The sequence below is a fragment of the Lithobates pipiens genome, unplaced genomic scaffold (assembly GCF_037356315.1).
Source record: "Lithobates pipiens isolate NorthernLeopardFrog02 unplaced genomic scaffold, aLitPip1_a1.2 Scaffold_10, whole genome shotgun sequence".
Taxonomy (NCBI): domain Eukaryota; kingdom Metazoa; phylum Chordata; class Amphibia; order Anura; family Ranidae; genus Lithobates; species Lithobates pipiens.
In genome coordinates, this window is record NW_027507686.1 from 11533149 (window position 1) to 11547579 (window position 14431).

At 43.0% G+C, this 14431-nt stretch overlaps 1 protein-coding gene across 4 annotated transcripts in view; it reads left to right on the top strand.

Annotated features, from left to right (window-relative positions):
- ZNF536 (zinc finger protein 536) overlaps nt 1-14431 on the top strand; it is a 602875-nt gene that overhangs the window by 410419 nt on the left and 178025 nt on the right. The gene's annotated exons all lie outside the window — the stretch shown is intronic.

Genomic DNA, 14431 nt, shown 5'->3' on the forward strand with positions numbered 1-14431 from the left:
GTCAAGATGAAAGAAGAAGAGTATGTGTACATTTTAGCTTTTTTTTTTTTTGTTAATAATTTATAATTTCCAGAAACCATATACTGTTTATTTAAAAAAAAAAAAAAAATTATATATATATATATATATATATATATATATATATATATATATATATAAAGAAAATAAATAAATATATATTTAGAAAATAAGTATATATAATTAAGAAAATAAATAAATAAATATATATATATATATATATATATATATATATATATATAATATTTAGGGTAATCTGAAAACCTGTGGTGTTTAACCTGTTGCCATCTGCGTAACAGATATGCGTAGAGGCGAAAGGGTGGGCATTAATGGGTCACTGGGCGGCCAATGTACCAATCAGTGGTCACATGATCGCCGATCCTTCTCGTGACGTTCAGAACCTTTCAAAAGGGCGCAGGCTGGTCAGCTGGGAAGGTGATAAAGCCCACCTGATCTCTTGGTTTGAAGCACCTACATGCATTACAGGTGCATCAAAACAAATGGTGTGCAAGTTCCTACAGCTCCCATTTTTTTTTTTATTAAAGTAGCTACAGCCTGAGTAAAAAAAGTCTGTCCACTGCCAGAATGCTGCTGCAAAAATGAAAAGTCCCTGGCTTTCTGTGTGAAAGCAGTGGTCTCTCTACTGAGGGCTGACACACCCTGCCTGTTGCATCAAACCTACAGCTCCACAATCAACGAAAAGTATGGGCTTTGCTGACTGCAGAGCTACAGAGGGCGGACCAGACTTCTGCAGAGAGATCCCTGCTTCCACACCTCAACAGGGAGTGTGGGCTTTTCTGGCTGCAGCAGAGAGAGGACCAGACCTCTGCAAAGAGATCTCCGCTTCCACGCCTCAACAGAGAGTATGGGCTTTGCCAGCTGCAGAGCTATAGGTCTTACTCAGCAGAGGGTGGGCTAGGCCTCTGCAGAGAGATCTCTGCTTCCACAACTTAACAGGGAGTTTGGCTTTGCTGGCTGCAGAGGTATGGGTCTTACTCAGCAGAGGGTGGACCAGACTTCTGCTTCCACACCTCAACAGAGAGTATGGGCTTTGCCGGCTGCCGAGCTACAGGTCTTACTCAGCAGAGGGTGGGCCAGACTTCTGCTTCCACACCTCAACAGAGAGTATGGGCTTTGCCGGCTGCCGAGCTACAGGTCTTACTCAGCAGAGGGTGGGCCAGATCTCTGCTTCCACACCTCTCTGCAGGGTGGCCACCGCTTCTGCGAAGAGCAAGGGTCCCACACTGCAGCTTGCTGGCATGGGACAGGCTTTTCTTTCTTAGGCTGAGGCTGCTTTCATAAGAAAACAAACTGTTAGGCCTTGTACACTTTTTGTTAAGATGCACCTAAAATGTAATTAGCCGATTCTGAAAGTTCAGTTGAGCGGTAATGGCAAATTTTTATGATTTACAGAAAATGTGTGTGACATTTAGAAAAACCCGACCTGTACCTAAAAGATTGTATGACGTGGAGAATGCATGCTCTGTTTGGTATCCTGAAACCACACTCCAATTATCTTATCGCTTTACCGTGTTCTGAAAGCCTGCACTGGTAAACAATTCCTCGCAATGTCCTGAAAATCAGTTTAGCACATTTATAAGACATCCTTAATATATGTCCTGTTTATCCACACACCTTGATGGGATTCTAAACCTGCCCTGTATAGCCAGATATCGGAAAGTCATATGTGTTGTATATCATGAAAACCTGCTCTACCTGGCCAAAATCCTACCATGATAACTACATCTGCTGAGTTGAAAGCCTACTGTGTTTAAGCAGAGCCGAGGCTGAAAACATGCCTGGTTTTGATCTGAAATACAAGCTAAATAAATGTTCTCTTGGTGAGCTTTGTGCATTTTTTCCAGATCTGTGCAGTAATCCAGTGTGAGACTTCCTGTAATAAAGACCGCTCACTGCTGCTCTCTCTCCTTGTGCAGGGGGACTGGTCTCGTCTCCACCCCCTCCTGTAGTTTTCTACAGAAATACTGTAGTGGATGGAGCCTGCTTGGCCCCTCCCAAAGCTCTGCTCTCTCCCAGTTGCAGATTTATGCTTAAAGCGGAGTTCTGCTTAAAAAAGAAAATGAAAAGTCAGCATCTACAAATACTGCAGCTAATAATCGGACACTCACCTGTCCCAGGGTCCAGCGATGCGGGCGTGTAAAGCCCCGCTCCTCTCTGTGGCGCCGGTGTTGTGTTGAATACTGTCCCCAGTCGGATAGTGTCCGCCCTGTACTGCGCTTGTACAAAGGACAAGGAGACAACGAAGATCTCCGAAGATAAATGGCACCTGCGCCCTGAGTTCAGGTTCAAGCCCCACCATCCAAGTGGACATAGAGTTAGAATAAAACATTGCAGAGCGAAGCGAGGCCGAGCCCGAAGCGTGGCGAGCGAAGTGAGCCTGCGAGGGGCACTGTTACTAAGTGCTACCGTATGTTGGGTGGGGCTTGAACCTGGACTCAGGGCAGAAGGTACTAGCAAGTGCGCAAGCGCCGTTCATCTTCGGAGACTTTCGGAGTCTCCTTGTCCTCCGTACTGCGAAAGCTTTGCACCTGCGCAGTATGGGGCGGACACTATCCGATGGGGGGACAGTTTTTGGCAGAACACCGCATTGTAACTGTGGGTGCCCAGCTGTGGCTTCAAGGCCGGGCACCCATTGTGCATTTGCGAGCCACGGCAAGCGCCGTGACTGGTCGGGCAATCATCTGGGACCTGTGACGTGTCCCAGATGATTGCCGAGAGGTAGGGGGGAGAGCTGAACTCCCTTCCGGTGCCGCGGTGCACCAGAAGGAAGTGGGAGCTGGGACCCTCTGAAAAGAAGGTACCGGTTTCCCCCCCAAAAAAATTATATGCCAAATGTGGCATGTCAGGGGGTCACCTTCTCTTATAGCGGAAGTTCTATTTTTGGGTGGAACTCCGCTTTAATTCTTGTGCTGTATGTCCGAATGCGTCCATGTGCGTGATCCCTTAGAATGGTGCATTTAAATCAGCCAATCTCAACCATGGCTCTGTGGAACTCTAGGGTTCCTCCAGAGGTTTTTAGGGGCTCTTTGAGTGGTAGCTGACTGACCTTCCATTTCACGGTGCCTGTATGGTTTGGGTGCCAATGCCCCTTGGCAGAGTCATCAGCATGACATTAATTGCCTTTTTAGCTGGCTTTGGCATTCTACCTACCACTGTAAAGGGGGCATTCTTCCCACCAACCACCAATGTAAGGGATATTCTTTCCACTGACCACCAATGTAAGGGCCATTCTTCTCATTGACCATTAATATAAATGGCATTTAGACCAGCCAATCTCAACCATGGTTCTTTGGAACTCTAGGGTTCCTCCAGAAGTTGTTAGGGGCTCTTTGAGTGGTAGCTGACTGACCTTCCATTTCATGATGCCTGTATGGTTTGGGTAAGGGCCATTCTTCTCATTGACCATTAATATAAATGGTATTTTTCTCACTGACCACCAATGTAAGGGGCATTCTTCCTACTGATCACCAATGTAAGGAACATTCTTCCCACTGGCCACCTATGTAAGGGGCATTCTTCTCACTGATCACCAATGTAAGGAGCATTCTTCCTACTGATCACCAATGTAAGGAACATTCTTCCCACTGACCACCAATGTAAGGGGCATTCTTCTCACTGATCACCAATGTAAGGAGCATTCTTCTCACTGATCACCAATGTAAGGAACATTCTTCTCACTGATCACCAATGTAAGGAGCATTCTTCTCACTGATCACCAATGTAAGGAACATTCTTCCCACTGACCACCAATGTAAGGAGCATTCTTCTCACTGATCACCAATGTAAGGAGCATTCTCCCTACTGTCAACCAATGAATTGGTTTGATCAGGGGTTCTACGAGATCTGCAAATTATTTTGAGGGTTCCTCTGGAGTAAAATGGTTAAGAAATCCCGATTTAGACTAAGGGGCCAAACCCAAACCCTGAAAGATAACCCCACACTATAATCCCCCCTCCAGTTATAATCCTCCCCTCCAGTTATAATCCCCCCTCCAGTTATAATCCCCCCCTCCAGTTATAATCCCCCCTCCAGTTATATCTCTTTTATTTACAGCAGTAGCTTCAACCTGCCAACCTGAAACACTGCATAACAGGACCTCTTTATCATTAATAAAACCAAGTCCCCAGGCACGATGGACAGGAACCATTGGCAATTTATTGGGTAATGTCTCCAGCTGGTTTCAGGAGCCTGTCCATTCATAGCAGCATTAGTGAGTGTAGGGTGTAGGCCGGTTTGAGCCATATCTGCTGAGCATTGAATGTTCCGCTGAAAGTTGTGTCTGTAAAGAGAGAAGCTCTTACTAATACTGTAATCATACCGCAGACCTGGTGAGAGAGGAAATCAAGACATAGACCAGAATAACCTGTTACTATGAGCAACATTGATTTTTGCTATTTAGTCTGAACAATACGAGACAGTCTGGAATGCTTAGGCGGGCCGTGCCCGGTGTCAGGGGTCTGCTGGATAACATGGCTCTCTAATGGACCACTGGATTAAAGACGAACTCTAGACTATTGTCTAAATGCATCGCAGACATGCAGATGTGTAGACTGTTTTATCGAAATATGTGCTGATCTGATTCCAGACAGAATGACCATGTTGGTGATATGACTTTTTCTCCATTGACATTGAGAGACACAGCTTGGTCATGGTCCGGCCAACAACAACAAGCTAAATGCATCACTGAAATGCAGATACGTACATGGAATGTTTTGTGGAAATACATTATATTGTCAGATGTATTGGGACGCCTGCCTTTACACGCACCTGAAATTTAATGGCATCCCAGTCTTAGTCCGTAGGGTTCAATATTGAGTTGGCCCACCCTTTGCAGCTATAACAGCTTCTATGTGTCTATGGGAATGTTTGACCATTGTTCCAATAGCACATTTGTGAGGTCAGGCACTGATGTTAAACGAGAAGGCCTGGCTCCCAGTCTCCACTCTAATTCATCCCAAACGTGTTCTGTTGCCTTGAGGTCAGGGTTCTGTGCAGGCCAGTCAAGTTCCTCCACCCCAAACTCGCTCATCCATGCCTTTATGTACCTTGCTTAGTGCACTGGTCCAAAGCATTTGGTGGAGGGGGGATTATAGTGTGGGGTTATCTTTCAGGGGTTGGGTTTGGCCCCTTAGTTCCAGTGAAGGAAACTCTTAAGAGGCCAGCATATCAAGGCATTTTGGGCAATTTCATATTACCAAATTTGTGGGAACAGTTTGGGGATGGCTCCTTCCTGTTCCAAAATGACTACGTACCAGTGCACAAAGCAAGGTCCATAAAGACATGGATGAGCGAGTTCGGGGTGGAGGAACTTGACTGATTTGCATGGAGTTCTGACCTCAACCCGATAGAACACTTTTGAGATGAATTAAAGTGAATACTGCAAGCCAGGCCTACCCATCCAACATCAGTGCCTAACCTCACAAATACGTCTCTGGAAGAATGGCCAAACATTCCGCTAGACACACTCCTAAACCTTGTGGACAGCCTTCCCAGAATAGCTAAAGCTGTTATAGCCATAGGCCAACTCAAAATTGAACACTACACTACTACTATCGGACAAAGACTGGGATGCCATTAAAGTCCATGAGCGTGTAAAGGCAGGTGCCCCAATACTTTTGACAATATAGTGCAGGGGTCTCAAACTGGTGGCCCTCCAGCTGTTCAGAAAGTCACCCCTCTCTTCTCCAATTGCAAAGCTAGAAATTTTAAGTTGATCGACCTAAATGGTTCAAAATGCCAACCCTGCCTCTACCAGTCAACTGTGCAGGGGATTACAGGAAGCTGAGATGAAGACAAGGTGCAGGCACTCATACTAGCTAAGTAGTGTTTAGTATTGGGCCCGATGCGTAAGTTCGACTTGAACATCCGGTGTTCGCCCGTTTGCCCAACAGCGAACAATATGCAGTGTTTGCGGCAAATTCGAAAACAGTGAAACGCCATTAAAGTTTATGGGACACTAACACGAAAAACCAAAAGTGCTAATTTTAAAGGCTTATATGCAAGTTATTGCCATAAAAAGTGTATGGGGACCCGGGTGAAATTAAATATTCCTTTAAATATCATGCCCGGGGGGGGGGGGGGTGTCCTTAGTCTGCCTGTAAAGTAGCGCATTTTTTCTGTTTTTAGAACAATACCACAGCAAAATTACATTTCTAAAGGAAAAAAACGGCATGGATACCCCCCCCCCCTCCAGTCCATTACTGTGTACTGCGTACTGTGGTCAATTCGATCGCGTGTACGCGGCATAAGCCTACCTATTTTCCCCTCAAAGCTCTTACAGACCTCCTTCTCATTGAGGTGCCCACTTGAAGGCACGAAGGTAGCTTCTCTTTCTTCCCGTCTCTGGTCTTGTATGCTAGCCTCCACCCAGAGTAGACTTCCATTGGTTAAGTAAAGTAACCAGTAAAGTAACCAAAGTAAAGTAAAGTGTAGAATCCTCCTCTCCAGCAGCTATCCTGGCCCCTGGTCTACCTGGGAGGATTGACGCTGCAGTGACTCTTGAGAATTAGCAAGAAGCTGGAGAACCAAGCAGAGGGGTCAACGAGGCCGGCAACCTGAGCAAGAAGCCGGCATCTCCGGCAAGTTCCCGAGTATGGCCACTACATAGAACACAGCAGCTATCCCGGCCCCTGGTCTACCTGGGAGGATTGACGCTGCAGTGACTCTTGAGAATTAGCAAGAAGCTTGAGAACCAAGCAGAGGGGTCAACGAGGCCGGCAACCTGAGCAAGAAGCCGGCATCACCGGCAAGTTCCCGAGTATGGCCACTATATAGAACACAGCAGCTATCCCGGCCCCTGGTCTACCTGGAAGGATTGACGCTGCAGTGACTCTTGAGAATTAGCAAGAAGCTGGAGAACCAAGCAGAGGGGTCAACGAGGCCGGCAACCTGAGCAAGAAGCCGGCATCACCGGCAAGTTCCCGAGTATGGCCACTACATAGAACGCATTTACTAATTATCTGATACAGCTTGGGCTGTAAAAACAGTCATTCAGTCGTTACAATAGATATAAAAGAAATTGAAGGCATAGACTGCTTGAAAGATTTCCATGCCCTACCGGTCGGAGAATGAGCCAGGGTTACCATTTTAGCATTTTGCATCCTGCTGCTTCTTCTTAGTTGGGACTGCATTGATTTTTTTCACCCCTATCCAACCTTACAACCCATCAGATCACTCGATTATTCTACAGTCACATTAGAATATCCCCGGTTACCATCCTGGAGCCATTTGAAGCGCGGGGGCCTCATTCACACAAGCCTAGCTGTATTAGTATGTGTTGTATTAAAATAGGCTCAACGATATGTGTCTTTCACCTTGGACTACAGCTGTGAGCTTTTAGGTGCTTCTCAGACTTTTTCTGAAAAAAAGCGAGTACATTATAAGTTTATTTGTTAGGAAATGGAAAATGATCTAATTTGTAAACTGATCTAAATTGAGGATGTAAAAATCAATGAACCGGAGTAGAAAAATATAAAAATTCTTAGGCAAAAAAAGCACCTTCCGTCCTCTTTCCACATATTTCAACATGTTTAAGAAAACAGTGTAACAGTGCAAAGATGTGCAGAAAAATTATATATATATATATATATATATATATATATATATATATATATATATATATATATATATATATATATATATATATATATATATATATATATATAAAATACATATAGTATATATATATATATATATATATATATATATATATATATATATATATATATATATATATCCACTTAACCTCCGGAAGATTTACCCCCATTCATGACCAGGGCATTTTTTTTTTCCAATACGGCACTATGTTACTTTAACTGACAATTGCGCGACGCTCTACCCAAATACAATTTATCTCCCTTTTTTCCCACAAATACAGCTTTGTTTTGGTGGTATTTGATCACCACCGTGTTTTGTTTGTTTTTTTTGTTTTTTTTTTGCGCTATAAAAAAGAAAAGAAAAAAAAAACGACAATTTTGAAAGAAAAAAAATAAAATATTTTTTTTTACTCTCTGCTATAAAACACATCCAATAAAAAATGGTAAAAAAAAAAATCCTGACAAAATGTTTTTGTTTGTATAACTATAAAAAATAAAAATAAAAATTATTTGATAAAAAAAAAAAAAAACAATTTCTTCATAAATTTAGACCAATATGTATTCTGTTGCATATTTTTTGAAAAAAACAAAAAAATCCCAATAAACGTATGTTGGTTGGTTTGCGCAAAAGTTATAGCGTCTACAAACTATGGGATATATACTGGATTTTTTATGTATTTTATTTACTAGTAATGGTGGCAATCAGCGACTGCGATTATTGCGGCAGACAATCGGACACTAACTGACACTTTTGACACTTTGTGGGAACCAGGGACACTAATACAGTGATCAGTGCTAAAAAAAATACACACGTCACTGTATTAATGACATGGGCTGGGAAGGGGTTAAATATCTTGGGCAATCATAGAGTAAACTGTGTGCCTAACCAGTGTTTTTGTGTACTGTGTGAGGTGCTTTTACTAATGGAAGTGATGGATTTTGAGCCCTTGCTCCCCCCCCCCCCTCCTGTCAAAACGGATCTCTGCCTAGTTTACATAAGCAGAGCTCCATTCTGTATCTCTGCCTAACGATTGGTGGGTGCCAGTGGACATCCAGTGCCTGGAACCTGCAGATCGGCTTCTGCTTTGAGTAATTACAGCTAAAGAGAATTTGTGAGATCAGGTACTGAGGTTGGATGGAAAGACCTGGCTCACAATTGGTGTTCCAATTTATTCGAAAGGTGTTCAGTAGGGTTGAGGTCAGGGCTTTGTGCAGGAGTTCCTGTCATGGTGGAACAGAAAAGAACCTTCACCAACCTTGCCACAAGGTTAGAACCGCATCCGTTCTTCCATCCATCCATCTCTGTATCTCTATCAACCTATGTAAGTATAAATACATATACTGTATATATGTACATATCTATATATATCTATATCTATCTATCTATCTATCTATCTATCTATCTATCTATCTATCTATCTATCTATCTATCTATCTATCTATCTATCTATCTATCTATCTATCTATCTATATATATATATATATAGAGAGAGAGAGAGAGATATAAATATATATATATATATATATATATATATATATATATATATATATATATATATATATATATATATATATATATTTATCTTAAGTCATATAGTGAGTCTTCTCTGGTACACTCTATCTGCTCTAATGAAGTGTCAGATGTGTTTATACTCTCATTGATGTATATAGGTTATATGTGTTATCTTCGTTCTTAAGCACAAACATCAGCATATGTTCCAGCTGACCTATGGTCACCCTCCATATGCACAGCTCCGTTCCTGGCCATTACCAAATATTGTTTGTTTACAGCCATATTTATGGTGGAATCTGATGTTTCGTTTAAAAAAAAGAGACAGTCACTGAGTATGACAACGACAACTTGCTCTTCTTTTTTATTTCTTCCTCCTCTTCCTTTTCTTTTTTCTTCCTCTTTCTCTTCTTTTTTCTTTCTTCTTCCTCTTCCTATTCTTTTTTCTTCCTCTTCTTTTTGCTTTCTTCTTCCTCTTCTTTTTTCTTTCTTCCTCTTTCTTTTTCCTTCTTCCTCTTCTTTTTCTTATTTCTTCATCTTCTTCTTTCCTCTTCTTTCTTCCTTTTTTTTCTTCTTCCTTTTCCTCTTCTTTCTTCTTCCTTCTTACTGCTTTATTCTTCCTTTTCCTCTTCTTTCTTCTTCCTTCTTACTGCTTTATTCTTCCTTCTTCCTCTTCTTTCTTCTTTTTTCTTTCTTCTTCATTCTAACTCTTCTTTCTTTCTTCTTCCCTCTTCCTCTTCTTTCTTCTTTTTTCTTTCTTCGTCCTTCTTCCTCCTGTTTCTTCATCTTCTTCCTCTTTTTTCTTCTTCCTTCTTCCTCTTCTTACTTCTTAATTTTCCCTTTCTTTCTTCTTCCTTCTCCCTTTTCTTTGATCTTTTTTTCTTCTTCTTCTTTCTTTCCTCTTCCTTCTTTCTCTTCCTCTTCTTTTTCTTCTTTCTTCATCTTTTTCCTCTTCTTTTCTTTCTTTCTTCTTTCTTCTTCCTCTTCTTCTTCTTCTTCCTTTTCCTCTTCTTTCTTCTTCCTTCATCCTATTGTTTCTTATTTTTTTCTTTCTTTTTCCTTCTTCCTCTTCCTCTTCTTTTTCTTCTTTCTTCGTCTTCTTCCTTCTTCCTCTTCTTTCTTCTTTTGTTCTTTCTTCTTCCTTTTCCTCTTCTTTCTTCTTTCTCTTCCTCTTCTTTTTCTTCTTTCTTCATCTTTTTCCTCTTCTTTTCTTTCTTTCTTCTTTCTTCTTCCTCTTCTTCTTCTTCTTCCTTTTCCTCTTCTTTCTTCTTCCTTCATCCTCTTGTTTCTTATTTTTTTCTTTCTTTTTCCTTCTTCCTCTTCCTCTTCTTTTTCTTCTTTCTTCGTCTTCTTCCTTCTTCCTCTTCTTTTATCTTTTTTCTTTCTTCTTCATTCTTCCTCTTCTTTCTTTCTTCTTCTTTCTTCCTCTTCTTCTTTCTTCATCTTCTTCCTCTTTTTTCCTCTTTCTTCGTCCTCTTTTTTTTTTTCTTCTTCTTCCTTTTTCTTTTTTCTTCCCTCACTCTCTTCTTTTTTCTTCTTTCTTCCTTCATTCCCTTGTTTCTTCTTTTTTTTCTTCTTTCTTTTTCCTTCTTCCTCTTCTTTTTCTTCTTTCTTCCTACTTCCTCTTCTTTCTTCTATTTTCCCTCTTATTTCTTCTTTTTTTCTTTCTTCTTCCCTCTTAATTGGGGGGTGGGGGTTGGTATGGGGGGCAAAGAGACAGAGGGCCGCCACTGGTCTGATCACTGGTAGAGGAGATTGGGGAAATACGTCCTCCAGCCTGCAACATACCGATGACATCACCCCAGCCTTGGCAAAGTCACTAGCCCCGGAGCTCAAGGATGACTTTTGAATGATAAAAGCAGGAACATTTTTGAAAGATAATACTGTTCCTGTATATGGGAACATGTCAGGAATTATTCAGGCAGACTTTTAAAATGACTGAAAGGTTCCCTCTAAATTGAAAGAAATAGGAGCGCTAAGGTTCCGCTTCTTCTATAACTTTCTCTGTCTCAGTGTTGTAAAAAAAAAAAAATATTTGTAAAAACATAGAGCCAATCACAGAGCGTGAGATCTCTGGGGGCGTGTATTGCCATGGGGGGGGGGGGGCAAGGAAGTGGCAGTTTAATCTTTATTGATAGGTATAAAAAAAAAAACATTATTTTTATAGCATTAAGTTACAAAATATCTTGTGTAGCAATGATGCTTTTTTTTTTTTAAAAGTGGACTTTTCCTTTAAGAGCAGTATGATTAAAAAAAAAAAAAAAAAATGTCACATCTCACTAGGATAATGTGATTACACTTTCCATCGCATCTGCTTTGTGCATTATGATGGTTACATCTGGAGGTTTTGCTAGCTCCCGATTGACACATGACCCGACGGAAATTAGAGACGCGGAATATTACACAGATCTATAAAGGTCATTGACGATGTCGTATCACTTCCCCCCCCCCCCCCCCCCGCTCCGCCAACTACAACTGTGTATCGCCGCATTATGGATTGTTGTCTGACTTTCCAGATGAGAAAAAGTCTTTTTTTTTTTTAAAGGATAAGTGCAATTTAAAAATAAAGTGCACTTATCCTTTTTGCCCCCTTCTTCTGACCCAATCTAACCCCCACTCCCGCCCCCCTCTTCACAGATGCATGCTTACCTCTTACTGATATGAATGCAGCGTATGTTGCGCCGGCATGCATGAGCCCTAAAATGTAAACTTTTAAATGCATTTTTTATCGTTTTTTTTTTTTTTTAGCGTCTCAAAAAAGCGCAACGTTGAAAAGAAAGTAACAGAATCATATAGGGGCTCATTCACACATGCAGCCAGAGAGTGGTAAAAATAGGTGGAAGAGCTGTGGTTTTACTGTCCCCCGACTGCCCCCTTAGTCTAATTCAGGGGTCTCCAAACTTCCAAAACAAAGGGCCAGTTTACCGTCCTTCAGATTTTAAAGGGGGAAGGGGGGGGGGGCAGACTGTGGCCCGTGGAAGTAGAAAAGGTCCCGACGACAGTGGGAAAAAAACAGCCCCATCATTGGTGTCAACGGGAGAAATAGTGCCCCATCATTGGTGTCAATGGGAGAAATAGTGCCCCATCATTCCCCATCATTGGTGTCATTGGGCCTCATTGTTAGTGTCATTTTGGAGAAATTGTACCCTGTCATTGGTGTCATTGGGAGGAATTGTGCCCCATCGTTAGTGTCATTGGAAGGACTTGTGCCCCATCATTGGTGTCATTGGGAGGAATTGTGCCCCATCGTTAGTGTCATTGGAAGGACTTGTGCCCCATCATTGGTGTCATTGGGAGGAATTTTGTCCCATCATTGGGGTTATTGGGAGGAATTGTGCCCCATCATTGATGGAAGTGGGAGGAATTGTGCCCCATCATTGATGGAAGTGGGAGGAATCGTGCCCCATCATTGGTGTCATTGGGAGGAATTGTGCCCCATCGTTGGTATCATTGGGAGGAATTGTACCCCATCATTGGTGTCATTGGGAGGAATTGTGCCCCATCATTGGTGTCGTTGAGAGGAATTGTGCCCCATCGTTGGTGTCATTGAGAGGAATTGTGCCCCATCATTGGTGTCATTGGGAGGAATTGTGCCCCATCATTGGTGTCATTGAGAGGAATTGTGCCCCATCATTGGTGTCATTGGGCATCATTGTTGGCACCATTGAGAGAAATTGTGCCCCATCATTGATGGTAGTGGGAGGAATTGTGTCCCATCATTGGTGTTATTGGGAGGAATTAGGAGATATTTATTGTATACTGCACTGATTACGTCATCCGCGCATGCATTTTGAGGTGCCAGTTCTGTAGAGCCCTGTGCCATGGCCGGCAGCTCCCGCGCACCTGCGCAGGAGTGACGTCACGTGGCTTTGGCCAGTCACGGAGCTGGAGCCTGTGGACCCGGAAGGAAGAGGGGGGAAGATGGATGCGGCCTCCAGCAGGGGCGATGAGGGCTTTGTTTGCAGCTAAGTGTTACATAATGTGCTAGTATGAGATGCATCCTAGCACATTATGCTTTTACCTTGCAGGTAAGAAAAAAAAAACAGCAGAGCTTACTTCCAGTAAATTACATATTTACTTGCACTTGCACTTCCCCCCCACTCCCCATCCTGAAATATCCCCCTTTGAGCCAGTAGCAGTTGCCATTGGGAGAGGAGAGATGGGAAACCTCGCGGGGAAAAGGGGCACGGGGGGGGGGGGGGAGGGCAGCAGGTGGAAGGACCAATCCCCCTGCAGTGCTGCAGAAGGGAAAAAGAGGAGGAGGAGCTGGCAGCGCTGCAGGGGGATGCAGAAGGGTATCGATGTCTCCAATAAGAGAATACAGCCAACCTTCCTGCTCAGCCCGGACCCCCATTTGAACTGATGTGTCCAGTAAGGGAGGGGCGGCTGTACTGCCTTATCAGCAGCTCTGCCCATGGTGATATGCCCCGTACACACGATCAGAAATTCCGCCAGCTCAGATGAAAGCTTTTGGTCGGAAAATGCGATCGTGTGTATGCTGTCGGAATTTCGGCCAGCAAAAAATTGATAGCAGGTTCTCAATTTTTCAGGTCGGAAAAAGTTCCAATCGTCTGTACAAATTCCTACGCACGCTCGGAAACAATCTGACACATGCTCGGAAGCATTGAACTTAATTTTCTCAGCTCGTCGTAGTGTTGTACGTCACCGCGTTCTTGATGCTCGAAAGCTCCGAGAACTTATGTGTGTCGCCGTGTGTATGCGAGCCAAGCTTGACCGGAATCCCATCAGAATTCCGTCGGAAAAACCATCAGAGATTTTTCCCAACGAAAATTCCGATCGTGTGTACGCGACAAAAGTCTGACGAATTTGGATTATTGGAAACATTTTCATTCATAACAATCAAAGAAGAACATAGTGCTGCAAAGAGCTAGGAGGGTGCTGCTCACCCCAAGTAGATACAAATAGAGTTAGTTCCCCCACATTCATCCAGGAGGAAAGAAACCTGTACCTGTTTGATCGGACTCCAGAAAACACGTTATAGGGACTGCGCCAGTTACCCCTTGTGGACTAACGCTTAAGTCACCGTCCCTCATCTTTACCTTCTGGAACAGTCTCCCACTAGGTCTTACAATCCAGGTGTGACTCACCATATCATCGGTGTACCCTTACTCGCACCTATCCCCCGGATTTTCCTTTTCTGGGGGGCAAGGTAATAGTGTGACCTCCCGCGAGTCACGCCAGTGGGTTTGTGACGCTGCCTCCTCTTCCCCCTGGCATCTTGGCAACACATATGGACCAGGTACCACTCCAGATGCGTAAAAGGAGA